Source organism: Microcaecilia unicolor, chromosome 4 (assembly GCF_901765095.1).
Source record: "Microcaecilia unicolor chromosome 4, aMicUni1.1, whole genome shotgun sequence".
NCBI classification, from domain to species: domain Eukaryota; kingdom Metazoa; phylum Chordata; class Amphibia; order Gymnophiona; family Siphonopidae; genus Microcaecilia; species Microcaecilia unicolor.
Window position 1 is genome coordinate 239,935,121 of NC_044034.1, and position 15,401 is coordinate 239,950,521.

Below are 15,401 nucleotides of genomic sequence, written 5' to 3' on the forward strand. Positions count from 1 at the left end.
TCTGGCATCAGATGACATAATGTGGAACATGATTAGATATATATATATATATATATATATATATTTATATATATTTGTGTGGCAGAATGTCTGTTTCCTTTTTCTTTGGTACCAGAACCAGTGTCAATTGTTTACATGACCAATATGCATCCCTATGTTAGAGGACTAATTTATGGTAAATCTCTGATTGCAGCTATTGAACTGACCAATTTGATCTATTCTGACAAGCAAACCACCATGCATGCTCATGTCTGTGTGTGTGTGCGTGCATGTATTTTTGTGCAACCATGCATTCTGCTCATGATAAAACGAAAATTTTCTTTAAGGAAAAAGAGTATTACAGTAAGTCAATAGGGACAGATAAAATTGATATAAAACAAATTGTTTACTGTAGTAAATAATTTGACTAAAATGGAGGATTTAACAAATTGTTTAGATTTGGTAACCTTTGCTATAAAGTTAACTTCTTATGCTGAAAGAGAAATAGTTGCTTAGAGCAGCTGAGTTCTAAGCTGGAGTGGAAGAGTGGCCTAGTGGTTAGGGCGGTGGATTTTGGTCCTGGGGAACTGATGAAACTGAGTTCAATTCCCACTTCAGGCACAGGCAGCTCCTTGTGACTCTGGGCAAGTCACTTAACCCTCCATTGCCCCATGTAAGCCGCATAGAGCCTGCCATGAGTGGGAAAGCGCGGGGTACAAATGTAATAAAAATTTAAAAAAAATAAGCTGCATTTGGATAGTCCTTCCTTGGTGATGAGATTTCAGCTGATAGAATTTGGTCTGTTTTTCCTTGTCTTACATGTCAGAAGTTTATAGTTCATTATAGTTTATTAAAACTTGCTATACTGCCTATGCCAAACGAAAGGGTCTAGGTGATGTACAATTGCTAAGAGTTAAAAACCATATGTAAAAATAAAGAAAATAATGCTATTATAAAATAGGACAGTACAAGAAGCAGCCAAAGCACATGCACACAGAGCGCTTGAGAGTATTTCAGGAAACCCTTCCTTCAGAATCCCCTAGCTACTACGATTGAAAGGCTATCTGAAAAAAGTGTGTCTTAAGAAGGTTCATAAATTTAGGGAACAATTGTTCATTGTGAAGGTTGGCCGAGAGATCATTCCATAGTTTAGGGGAGAGAAAATAAAACACTAAATATCTAGTAGACTCAAGATGAGCCTTTTTTTGGACAAGGGAGAGCCAGTCAGTTTGCGTAAAGGGATCATAAATTGCGGGTTAGAGTGTAGGGAATTCCTTTGGAGGATAAATAAGAAGGGAACTCCAGGGAATAAGCCTTGAGTGAGGATTAGAATTTTAAATAGGATGTGATATTATACAGGAAGCCAATGTTACCGAGTAAGTAGTGGAGAGATATGATCAGCCTTACAGAAAAATCTGGTTATGCAATTCTGAAGAGTTTGAGCGTGCTTTATTTGTGATAAAGGGAGACTGGCATAGCTAGTATTACAATAGGCAAGACAAGGTATAAAGAAAACATTAAGAGCAGTATGTAAAGAGGCAAAATCCAAACGTCTTGTTGATTACAAAGCATGCACAGTGCAGCAAAGCAAAGTTTAAGTACCCTGAAATTTGTATTGTGAAAACAAGCTTTGAGTCTAACCAGTCCCCGAGATGATGGAGACTCTCCACCAGTGTAATAGGAAGTCTGAAAAGAATGGGGACATGTTGAGGTTGGGATAGAGGTACTGTAACCCAGCAAGCTGTACCCCCTCGACGTCGGTGGAGGAAGCTTCGCCGGAGTCTAGGCCGGAGCCGGTTTCTCAACGCTGTTCTCGAGGTCATAGTTCCTTGGCATCGAGGCAAGCCCGATCTCTGTCATCTCCTAGGGAGATTTTATGGGACACCGAGGAGGAGCGCTAATGGGAATCGGAGGAGGATCCCAGATACTTTTTCTCTGACGAGTCTTATGGGATCCCTTCTGAGCCCTCCCCACCACCTGAGAGGAGACAATCTCCACCCGAGAGCCTCTCTTTCCCATCTTTTCTAAGGAAAATGGCTGATGCTATTCCATTCCCTGTAGAAGTGGAGGATGAACCCAGGACCAAGATGCTCGAGGTCCTGGATTATACCGCCCCTCCTAAGGAGGCTGTGACTGCTCCTCTCCACGAGGTACTCAAGGCAGTCCTTGTTAGGAACTGGGCGTCCCCTCTGTCAGTCCCTAAGAAGATTGACACCCAGTACCGGATCCACTGTGTGATCTGCTCTCAAAAGAGCCAGGAATACTAGGGACTATGCCTCGGCTTCCCCAGGCAGAGAAGCTAGAACCCTGGATTCTTTTGGGAGAGGGATGTACCAGGCCTCTATGCTCATCTCCTGTATTCAGTCATACCAGCTCTTCGCGAGCATTTTCTTGTGGAACTCAGTGAGACAGCTGTCTGACTTGGTCAATTTGCTCCCTTCTCAGCAGGCTGAGCCTTTTCGCCAGTTGGTCAAGCAGCAGAAGGCGTGTCGAAAGTTCTTGGCCAGGGGCACTTAAGACACTTTTGATGTGACATCCAGGATCTCTGCTCAGAGTATAGCAACGCGCAGACTTTCATGACTGCGGGTTTCTGACTTGGAACATTTGGCTCAGCAGAGGTTGGCAGATACCCCTTGCTGGGGGGACATTCTTTTCAGAAAGAAGGTTGAGGAAGTCGCTGACCAAATCAAGAAACACGCTGATATCTCTTCTCTCTCCCTCCGGGTGTCTTCTACATCCACCTCCTCATCTAGGAGGTTTTTTGGCAAGTCGAGGAGTTCCCCCCCCCCCCCCCCTACTACTAGGCGTAGGTACACTCCTTCGGCTCGTCAGCCTACTCAGGCTCGGTCCCAGCATGCTCGTTCACCTAAGGATCCTGCTGCTCCCCAGTCAAAGCAAGGGACGAGTTTTTGACTGGCTCCAGCAGAGCATAGCCACAGTAAAAGTGTCCGTTCCAGATGACTTACCGGTCAGAGGGAGGCTGAAATTTATTCACCAAAAAAGGTTTCCTCTCATAACTTCCCACCGGTGGGTTCTTCAACTAGTCCATTTTCAGATACACCCTCAGTTGGCATTCCAAACCTCCAAATTACCCACCAAGAGCTCATTTATTCAGCTCTCAGCACAGGCAGGCACTTTAGAGGAACTCTCCGCCCTTCTGAAGAACTATGCGGTCGAACCCGTTCCACCAGGGGAAGAAGGGCAGGGATTCTATTCCAGGTACTTCCTTATGCAGAAGAAGGCGGGGGGGGGGGGGGGGGGGTGTCCCGTCCTACACCTAAGGGCCCTGAACAGATTTCTAGTCAGAGAAAAGTTCAGGATGGTTTCCCTAGGCACCCTTCTCCCAATGATCCAGAAAAATGATTGGCTATGCTTTCTGGACTTAAAGGATGCATATACTGATATCCTGATACTTCCTGCCCATGGGAAGTATCTTTGATTTTGGCTGAGAATATATCATTTTCAGTACCGTGTGTTGCCTTTTGGCCTCACGTCAGCTCCCAGGGTCTTCACCAAATGTCTAGCTGTAGTTGCAACATCGCTATACAGACTGACAAGTCCATATGTTCCTGTATCTCGACGATTGGCTGGTGAAGAGCACCTCAGAGGACACTGCTTGGGAGTCCATACAGATGACTATTCAGGTGCTCGAGCTACTAGGATTTGTTTTAAACTACTCCAAGTCCCATCTACATCCTGTCCAGAAACTGGAATTCATAGGAGCCCTGCTTGGCACACAGAAGGTTTGAGCCTTCCTCCCCGAAGCCAGAACAGACAATCTTGTCTTGCTGGCATCCAAGGTTCAAGCCTCTCGGCAGGTCACAGCTCAGCAAATGTTGAGGTTGCTGGGCCACGTGGCTTTCACAGTGTATGTTATACCCATGACACAACTTCACGTGAGACCAGGTCATTGGACCCTGGTTTCTCAGTGGTATCAAGCCACTGGAAGCCTGGAAGAAGGTCATCCAAGTGTCCCCAGAGCTTGTTCACTCTCCAGTGGTGGACAATTCGATCCAATTTGACTTTGGGACTTCCATTCCAAATTCCTTATTCACAAATAGTGCTGTTGAATGTATCTCTTCTGGGATGGGGAGCTCATGTAGATGGGCTTCACACTCAAGTAACTTGGTTCCTACAGGAAGCAAATCTTCAGATCAACCTCCTGGAGCTTTGAGCGGTCTGGAACGTTCTAAAGGCTTTCAGAGATCGGCTGTCCCGTCAAGTTATTCTCGTTCAAACAGACAATCAGGCTGCAATGTATTACATCAACAAACCGGGGGGGGGGGGGGGGGGGGGAGCAGTACCAGATCACGCCTTCTATGTCAGGAAGCTGCCTGGATATGGCACTGGGCTCGCCTGCATGGCATGTTCCTTCAAGCCATTTATCTTGCTGGCTTCCAGGAAAGATTCCACTAAGAAGTGTTACTCTTAAATGGAGGAGGTTTGCCATCTGGTGTGAGAGCAGGGCCCTAGATCCTCTTACTTGTCCTACACAGACCCTGCTTGTGTACCTTCTACACGTCACAGTCTGGTCTCAAGACCAACTCCGTAAGGGTTCACCTTTGTGCAATTAGTTCTTATCGACGTGTAGAAGGTAAGCCTATCTCTAGACAGCCTTTAGTTGTCCGCTTCATGAGAGGTTTGCTTTTCTCAAAGCCCCCTGTCAAACCTCCACCAGTGTCATGTGATCTCAACGTCGTTCTCACTCAGCTGATGAAAGATTCTTTTGAACCACTGAATTCTTGCCATCTGAAGTACTTGACCTGGAAGGTCGTTTTCTTGGTGGCTGTTATTTCAGCACGTAGGGTCAGTGAGCTTTAGTCCTTAGTAGTGAATGCACTTATACTAAGTATCATCACAACAGAGTAGTCCTTTGCACACACCCTAAGTTCCTGCTAAAGGTGGTGTCATTCCCTCTGAATCAGTCGATTGTCTTTCCAACATTCTTTCCCCGATCTCATGCCCATCCTGTTGAAAGCAGCTTGCACACCTTGAACTGCAAGAGAGCATTGGCCCAGTACATGCAGCGAACAAGGCCCCACAACAGTCCGCCCAACTTTTTGTTTCTTTTGATCCCAACAGGATCGCCATCGGGAAACGCACCATCTCAATTTGGCTGGCAGATTGTATTTCCTTCACTTATGCCTGGGCTGGCCTTGTAGGGTCATGTCAAGGTTCATAATGTCAGAGACATGGCTGCGTCGGTAGCCCACAAGGTCAGCCTCCTTTGAAGGAATTTGCAAGTCTACGACATGGTCTTCAGTCCACACATTCACATCTCACTATTGCCTTGAGCAGGATACCCGACGCGACAGTCGGTTTGGGCAGTCAGTGTTGCAGAATCTATTTGGGATCTAGAATCCAACGCCACCCTCCTAAGCCCGTTTTATTCTGTTCCAGGCAGTACTCTCATTTAGATTGTATATAGTTTCAGGTTAATCTGTGTAATGTCCTCTCTGTTGCATGGCCCAATTAACCAATGTTTGTTGTTTTGGGTGAGTCTGGATGCTAGGGATTCCCCACACATGAAAATATGAGAGCTCGCTTGTACTCAGAGAAAGCGAAGATGCTTACCTGTAGCAGGTATTCTCCAAGGACAGCAGGCTTCATATTCTCACAATCCCGCCCACCTCCCCTTTGTGTATTCCTTTATTATATTTTCCTTATTTTTGCTTTAAAATTAAACTGAGTGGACCGCGTTCTCATGCCGGGCGGGAGAGTACCCACGCATGTGGTGGAGCGTTGCTCGCACTTCACAAAGCTCTTTTTTTTTTACTTGGACATAAATGCCGGACTGGATGATGCCGATTAGCATCTACCCAGACGTGAGAATATGAAGCCTGCTGTCCTCTGAGGATACCTGCTACTGGTATCTTCGCTATCCCAGTTTGTGTGATCTGGAGGACAATACAGACACAGGAGATGGATAGAAATTGGAAAGGAAATATGAACAAACTAGTAAAAAAGCTCCGTTTCTGATGCAAATGAAACGGGGGCTAGCAAGGTTTTCTTCAGAGTGTGCATGTGGGAGTGTCCCTGCCCTCTGCCCTCTCTCCCTCCCCTCCCCCCTGAGTCCAGTCCTTCAGTGTTGTTTCCTGCTGTGCTGTGTTTGTGTTACAGAGAGAGTGAGGGCATCTCTCTCCTCCCCCCTCTGAGTCCTTCACTGTTACAGAGAGAGGGATTTCGTGCTGTGCTGTTTTCCTTCACTCATGGGGAAACCGGATATCTCTGGCGCTTCACACTTCCGGCTGGAGGCTTCATAGAATGTTGGGGTTGCCTTTTATATATATAGATAGTAACTGAGGAAAGGAAAATGGTGAGGATATGCCTAATGCAGCAAAAGAAGCTGACCTTTGCGAGAGGAACGGGCACTAGAGAAGGCTTGAAAACCAGGTGGTAATGATTGATATCACTAGGCCTAAGCCACATTTCCATCAGGCTCAAGATCTGACGAGGATTCAACCAACAAAAATCGTACAGTAGATCAGATTTAGAGTGCAGGGCGCGGCAGTTTAGAAGTCCCATGGGAGAGGAAGAAGAGTAAATTGATACTGGTTTTCAAACAGTTATGTAAATCCTGAGGCTGGGAGGGAGGTGGCAAACCAGGGCTCCAGGGGCAGCAGAGGATGAGAATATGCTTTAACTTCTGCTCCATAAAAATTGGTCAGGGAATTAAAAGAAGGGAGAAAAAAAGTATTAGAGTATACAGAATGTACCTGCATACAGAGGAACAGGAAGGAGTTCACCCCAAGGAAGCTTGGCCAAGAATCATAACCCGAGTTCAAGAGTTAATGAGGAAATATTCTAAGTCCTATTCTGCTTTGGACTCTTGCCCTACTTATTTGATAAAGGCTGCAACTGTGTTTTTTAATGCTCTGAAAGACTAGTTGAATTAAGAATTACAAAACAGACATTTCCCTAGTTCTTGGGGCAATATAATTCTGACACCCATACCTAAAAATATCAAGGGTGATCTAACAGATGTTTCTAATTATAGACCTGTGGCCTCCATCCCTCTGTTTACTAAAATCATGGAGGGCTGGATAGCTAAACAGCTTGTACTCTATTTGTATCATTTCAATATTTTTGCATTACGCTCAGTCCGGGTTTTGAAAAATTCAGCATAGTAACTGTGCTCAGAGCAATTCTAAACCGAGGTAATCTTTTCTGGGCAAGGGTGTGGAAGTACTTATTCAATTTGATCTATCTAGTACGTTTGATTTGGTAGATCATGATGTTATGATCTCTATTTTAAGTGATTTAGGAATCACTGGAAAAGTATCCGATTGGTTTCATGACAGTGTAGAGTGAAAATTTAGGGAATCATTTCTGAATCATGGCTTCCTAGACGTCGGATCCCTCAGGGCTCACTGCTTTCCCCTATAATGTGTAATATTTTGACACATTAGTAGATTAGTCCCTTAGTAGATTTCTGGATAAACTAGGGGTAGACTTTTTTTCTTTTTTTTTTTTTTGCCGATGATGATATGATTGTTTCCGATTTCTCTAGGTTTTGATTCTTTCTTCCATAAAATAAAAGTAATTCTGGACTGGGTAGATGGTTGGATATCATCTCATAGGTTAAAACTTAATAGAGACAGAGCTAAATTTCTTCTACTTGGAAACCCTGTTTCCTCATTGTTTGTTTTTTTTTTTATTAACACTGAAAATTATTTGTTAGATCTGTCAGCTCGGATTCTGGGCATACAGGTAGACAATTAGTTATCTGTGGAACTTCAGGTAAACAAAGTTGTCAAAACATGTATGTTAAAGTTAAGAGCAATTAGAAAATATTTTCATTGTCATATCTTCAGATTAATTGTCCTGTCCTTAGGCAATGTAATCTATATGAGGTGTTCTAAGGTTATTTTTAAGAGATTATAGAAAATTGAGAATATGGTGGCCAGGGGGAAATTTTTTCAGAGTGGAAATATGATAGTGACCCCATTGTTTGTAAGTTTACTTTGGTTATCAACAAAAGCCAGAGTGCAATTTAAAGTCTGCATGCTGATATTTAAGATTTTGTGTGGAAGGCAAAGAGTGGAGTAAGTGTGTGTGAAAAGAGAAATATTTTCTGGAGGGAGGGACAGAAAGGGAAGAATATATTTTGGAGGAAGATGGGGAGAGAGAGAGCTTAAAGTGTCTCTAAGGGGAGGAATTGAGAACCGTGGAAGAGCCTCTAGAGGGAGAAAGGATGGATGGAAGTAGTGACCAGGAGAGAAAAGAGGGATGTAAAATTATAGAAAAAAAGTTCAGAGGGAGGAGAAAGAAGAGTGGGTTGAATGAGGGGTGGGGGTATAAGAGAGTGTGGACTGAGTTAGTATGAAGGGAGAAAGTATGTCTGAAGTGTGAGTGAGAAGTAGGGGAAGTATCTGGTGTGTGTGGACAGATGCATTCATTCTGTAGCTTCTAATTAACTATTTCTGGACACTCCTCAGGAATCGTGCTTTTCATTTAAATCATACTTATCTGTTCCCTTTTCCTCACAGACTCCAGACTCTTGTTTTGGTTACCTTGTAATTGGTGTGTTCATACTCTAGGGTGCAATATATTTTTGGAGAGCTGTCTTTTCACAAGTAGGGTTGCTGCATTTTGAGTCCTAGTCTTTGCTAGGGCTGTTAGTCTTGTATATATGCTGTATATATTCTGTGGACTTGGAAAAATTCCGCATTTTTAGGTATAACTTGTCTGGAATGTTTTTACGTTTGGGGAGCGTGCCAGGTGCCCTTGACCTGGATTGGCCACTGTCGGTGACAGGATGCTGGGCTAGATGGACCTTTGGTCTTTCCCAGTATGGCACTACTTATGTACTTATGTCTTTTTGTAGGTTTTTTTGTTTCGTTTTAAAGTGTTTGGCAGTAGAAGAATGGTACCATTCCAGAGGTTACACTACAATTTTAGTATGTTTCTGTATAAGAAATTGTAAGAGGAAAAACTCTAGCTTTACTGGGTGGCTGATTCTGGCTAGGGGGTTACTTCATGCATACAAAGTCCTTGGAACGTTTTTCTTGTGTTTTCTGTGGCTAATTTAAAACTTTTAGGGGGGGGGATTGTGGTGTGGTACTGGATATGATGTATGGAAATGTCACACTAGCTTGCCCCTCTTCCTACCGCAAATATTTCTGGCTTGATTGGAAGGGGTGAGGAAGAGGTCAGAGGGAGACAGTGGGCCTGCTGATTATGTTCACTGCCTTAATTCACTACATTTAATCAGGACTGTTGAAGAAACAGACTTGGTAGTTCTACAGCACTATTTTAGTATGGGTTCTTTTACTGGTTATAATAGTCCTAGTTTTGCTGGGAACGCAAAGCACATGTGCTATAGATGCTTTGTTGTTTTATGAATTAAAAACTACAAAGCATGGGTTTTAATTCATAAAAACTACTGAAGAAATTCTCTCAAAATGTTTCCTATGATTATTTTAATGCACAAATTAACACCTAAAATTTTTCCATCTTCATTTTTGTTTACTGTTGTATGTCATAACCCAGCTATATCTAATCAAGTGTCCACATTTTGACATATATAGAAAATACATGGATATTTAGAACTTTCTAGGATTACTAAGAGAATTGAAAGTCCATGATTCACTTTGTGTGGATATGAAAAGTGTTCAATAATGAAGTGACTTTTTCTGTGTTTTCAGTGTGAGAAAGATATCAAGTGTGCTTGGAATTTCTGTAGACAATGGTAAGACTTAATCAGGTTGAAGCCAGCTTATATGATTGCTTTGAACGCAAAACTGCTAAGTTTCTGTTACTTCTAAATGCACTGCTTTTTATTTTTTTACTACTTTAATTTGTAAAATGTATGCTGCATAAAACCATTTTGACCTGGAACTTTAGTTTTCACATAAAAAGATTTCTATAATCCATCAAAATGAGCCTGCAGCAGAAGGAATTTTCCTTCAATAAACAACAGATATGTTATGACAACTTTGAATTGTATTTCATCAAGGATTTTTGCCATAGATGAAAATGGGAGAAGCCCTTTAATCAGTATTCCATTTAAGGTCACTTCATGCTACTTCCACAATCATGAAAATAAGGCAACAGAGGGGCTCATTTTCAAAGCACTTAGCCTTACAAAGTTCCATAGTAACCTATGGAACTTTGTAAGGCTAAGTGCTTTGAAAATACGCCTCACAGTTACCCAAATGTACTCCAAAGCTAAACAGTATGCACCACCAACCTCCCCATCAGTTATTCCTAGAAATCTTTTTTAGGACATTTATCCAGTGATTATAAATTTCAACTTCCAATGCAATAGTAAGTCTGATCATTTCCTTCTGTCCTGTACCATACCTTTGATTTTGCTTCCAAATAGGCAGTGACTTGGAGATATCATAAGAAAGTCTCTTGACCCCTCAGGTTACTGAAGAAAATATCCCAATGTATTATTTACTGCAGAGCATCTTCTCTAGATATGACCATTAAGATTGATACTGGCAAAATTCCCAAGCATGCATATTTAATAAGTCATACCTTTGGTATAGTTTATTTTATTTGCTATACCACTAAGCTTAAATACATACAGATTACAGTGGTTTACATTCCAATAAAAAAAAAAACATAAAATCAGTCCAGAAAACAACTCCATTAAAAATAGGACAGAGTTGCACGCACAAAAGAAAAAGGAAAGCAGTCTAAACAGATCCCCAGCCTGATTCCCTTTAGTCACCTGGAAGGGCTATATCAAATGCCAGACAGAAAATGTGTACCTTCAACAGGCACTTAAAACAGGGCAAAGATTGAACTCCTCTCAACATTTGTGGAAGACAGTTCCACAATGAAGGTGCCAAATAAACCAAAAAATAATCTCTTAGTTGTGTAGACATAAGATGAGTTTCATTCACAGCAGCAACAGTCAACATCAATGAATCTAATGATCACAAAGATCAAGATGGAGTATATTTAGATATCAACCCTGATAAAGGTGATAATGTCTGCTCATAAAAAGTCCTATGAGTTAAAACCAATAGCTTAAAACAGATCCAATAATAAACAGGGACCCAATGATAGCGCAAATACAAAGGTGTAACGTGATCAAGCAACATTACCCATTATCTGTAGAGTGGTGTTTTGGAGAGTTTGAAGCTTCTTTAAATTATTAACAGAGCTGACAACCAATACTCCATTCTCATAATCAAGCAATGACATAAAAAGCGAATTTATCAAAAACTGATAGATTTAATGAACAAAACCTCTCACAGCCCGCAACTTATGAAGTACTATAAAACCCCGCCAAACGATAGAATCAACCTGAGCTGTAAAATTAATTTGGAAATCTATAGTAACCCCCAAATATTAAAAAGAATTGAGTGGTAATTCCTTGCCTAGTAATTGAATAGACAGACACAGGCAGAAAACTGCGACCAATCACCTAACAAACAAGAGTCTTGCTAATATTTATAACTAGACCTTGCGAAGAAAACCAGCCAACAACTGCTGAAAGACAAAGCTGCATCTGAGTCAAATCCAAATTGGTCCTATCAATCCTTGCCAATAACAATAAATCATCTGCATAAACATAGGGACTAACTCCACACTGCTGTATAACCCCCAACAATGGAGTCATAAAAATACTAAATAAAATTGGGGAGAGTGCCAATCCTTGTGTAACGCTACAGTCACAGATCTAGGAGCTCACATCTCCAAACCATCAATCACCGAAAAAGTATGATCTGAAAGAAAACTGTCAAATTAGGCCAGCACCGTTCCTGCCAGACCTATTTACTGTAGGTGATCTGTTAACAAATGATGATCCACCATGTTGAAAGCAGATGCAAGATCAACAGATATTTAAAAAAAAAAAAAAAAAAAATCCCCACTGTCCACGATATACTGTATCTCATTAATAAACACTATCAAAGGTGTCTCTGTACTATGAGTGGATCAAAAGGCCGTCTGCCTAGCATTATCCTCTAAAAACTCCAATTGCCTTAAAACAAGCTGTTCAACCAACTTTGCCAAAAAACATAAATTTGAAATTGACCTATAATGTTTAAGAGGACCCAACATGTGATTTTTCAATCCTGTACTCAAACTCTGATTCATCATCACAAGAACTAAAAGCAAGAGATTATGAGCTGGCAATAATATCCAACTAGGAGGAATTGGATCCAAGAGCACCAGGGAAGACAAGGCCTCTCAGTTTTATAACCTTTAAATGTTTTACAATTCTTTTCATTGACCACTCTCAAAATATCTTATTAGTTTTAACTGTTTTGATGCAGATTTTAAGCAGCCTTTTGTGTTATTGCAGGACTTTGGGCCACCTCTTTACATATGCAGTTGTCTGACTTAATACTCTGCCAAATCTCTAGCAGAGTCTTCCACCACTACTTTGCATCTGAAAATATTTTAATTGAAGAATTAGGGCCATCCAATTGTTAACTAGGTAGGGACGAATCCCTTGACTCATGTTGAAATATGAGTGGAGTTTGGTCTAAAGAACAAGAAGTGGGGAAGTAATCTCAGTAGGGCCCAACAAAGCCAAGGAACTCAGAATATCAAATGAAGAAATTAGTTGACCACTAATGTTTTTGTTACTCTTTTTTTTCAGCTGACATTTCTGTTGACTTTAGTTAGTCAGTTTATACACACAAACTGCAACACTTTTCTTAGAGCTTTCTGAATAGTGCATTTTCCTTATTTGCTTATAGGGGGAAGTTATCAGCATAAGCTACAATTAAGACATGTTGTTTTACTGTTAGCCCTAGCTATTAGTAACTAGGTCTCACTGTGTAAAATGGGACTTGAGCTAAAATCCACAAGTTAGTGGTAAAATAACTTCTTAATGGTAGTCCACATTGATACATTTATGCATGCATACTCTTGCGTTTTTATAACACTGCTAGGTTATTGCAACTCACTACTTAATAGTATTTACATTCAAGAGCTCTGCCATCTCCAAATTATACAGATTCTGCAGTCAAACTAATTGCAGGATGTAGAAAATTTGATCACGTTACTCCGCTCCTTTGAGAAGAACACTGGCTCCCAGTCTCCCACAGAATCTCCTTTAAATTTTTATAATTGGTACATAAAGTATACTACTTGACTGTCCCACTTTCTTTCTCATTTCCTTACCCCCTACTCCCCATCTAGCGTACTTTGCTCCTCTTGGAACAACCAGTTAAGGATTCCATCCTTCTACTCCATTTGCTTTGACTTTATTTGTACCCAATTCTTCAGTGTGTCTGGCCTCACACACTGGAATTCCCTTCCTACTGTGCTACACTTAGAAAAATGTATGGCAAAATTTAAATCTGACCTAAAAACCTTCTTTAGTGATGCTTTCAACCATTGATCCTACCGTCTTTGCGCCCACCAGCTGGTCAGCTTTAGGTGTTGCACTGGACTAATTCTCTTTCCTGTTATATGATGTACTTTTCCTACTGTATTACATATATCCTGTAAACCCTCTGAAGAGCACTCTAAGGGTAGTATATCAAGTACCATGAAATTTGAAACTTGATAACTGTTCCATAGTGGAGGTGACCATCACTGTCTACTTTTATTATATTCAAACATTCTGAAGTAATTAGGTCTTCTTGACATCTTGTGGTTTTCATATAACATCTAAAATCATTGTTTATCAAGGATCTTTACTTTTTTGTTTTAAATATTTTTATCAAGCTTTACTTCTGTCAAATATACAGTAGACAAACTGACTACACATAACTATTTACATAGATATGCTGGCAAACAGTTTTTCATCGCTAGTTTTTCTATCATAGGTCCCCCCCCCCCCCCCCCAATGCTTGCTTCTCCTTTTCTACAGTCCCTTGTTTCTTACTGATATTTTAAGTAATTCTCAACAAAAGAAGGAAAAACAAATTGAACGTGTCTTGCAGTAATGTAATATAATAACCATTAGTAACGGTCTTTAATAAAAATAAATAAAATCAAGTGTAGTAAACAGCCTTGATGGTGAATCAAGTTACCTAGAGCAGTGGTTCTCAAAACCTACCTGAGGGACCACATGCTAGTCAGGCTTTCAGAATACACAAATGAGGGTGGTAGCTGGTGGTCCTCCTGGACAGGTTTGATAGCCACTGCTCTAGAGCACAGTAGTCAAAAAAGAATGAAAGAAAAGGGTTCTCAGGAGTGGTTAAAAAGAGAGATGAAAAAAAAGGTGTCATTCCTCGACCAGTGTGTTTCCAGATTCCAACTGAATAAGGAGTCCTATATATAAGGGAAAATGCGTAGTTGCAACATTAAGGTTTAAAGTAATAATGAGTCTAGATGGACCAAAGATTTGTTGTCTCCTTGTTCCCAAGTTGATTTCTCTATTGCCACAGTTTCCCATGCTTTGTGTCCATTGACAAGTTGGCAGTAAACTGCTTGTCTGTTGCCTAGCATGTTTCTGGCAGCCAATAAGTCAGCTTTGCACTGCGTGTCTGCCCCCCAAAGACATTCTGTAGGCATGCATGGGACTTCTATGACACAATTTTAGAGATGGTCTTGTGCACTTCTTTCAGAAGCTCTGATTTAAGGGACAGTTAAAGGATCCCAGTTGTGTGCAATTTCCTCAGCACAATGCAGAGATGTTGGGGTCCCATTTACTCATCTGTTGTGAGATAAGTGCCTTTATTAAGATCATCACTGAATTTATCAGAGTCAGAGATGTGGAACACTTAAAGGAGTATTCCCATGGACAAGGCCAAAGAGTCTTAATTCTACTAAAAACTCTTCTTATCCTTTAACATAATTAGGGCTTCTTTTCCTAACTGTATTTTAGATAGAATTTTAGGTGCTTATTTTTTATTTTTAGGTGCTTTGGAAGGGTAAGAAGAATAGTGGTTTATTGGTGTGTTTGGCTCATGAAATGAAATTCTAGGTGCCAATTTAGGTGGGTTTAGGTTTAATACATATACTTCAATTTGTTTTTAAGGGAAGGCTTAGTGAGAGTTAGTTTTAGCTTTTATGTAGGGACATCCAAACTTTTTTGGCTGTGTGCATGAGCGCCGAGTGGGGGGCAAGATTCCCTGGGCCCGGCCTCCAAGGAGGGCCCAGCAGCGGAGATCAAAAGAGACTTCTCTGCCAGCCATAGGTCCTTCTTCCTGCCGCATTCTGCGTCCTGTGAAATAATGTCCTGATTCCTTATAGGCAGGATGCGGTAGGAAGTAGGACCTATGGCCATAGTTTTCTTTCTTTTTCGCAGCTCAATAGGCCCACTTAGGCCTGAGTACCAACCTTGATTTTTGTAGTCTAAAATTGAGCAATTTAATTTGATCGCAATTCTATTCTTGTTGTCCAAGAAGACCCCCAGTGGCTTCAAACGATGCACCCAATGTAATTGGATGATTTCAGTAATGAACCCACGCTCTTGGTGCATCATGTACAGAGATGGGCTTCCCTCCTACACGTTGATGATAAACACTGATTGCACTGAGGTGAACCTTACAGAGTTTGTT

At 41.2% G+C, this 15,401-nt stretch overlaps 1 protein-coding gene across 1 annotated transcript in view; it reads left to right on the plus strand.

Annotated features, from left to right (window-relative positions):
* Positions 1–15,401, plus strand: part of DOCK9 (dedicator of cytokinesis 9) — a 719,745-nt gene that overhangs the window by 548,682 nt on the left and 155,662 nt on the right.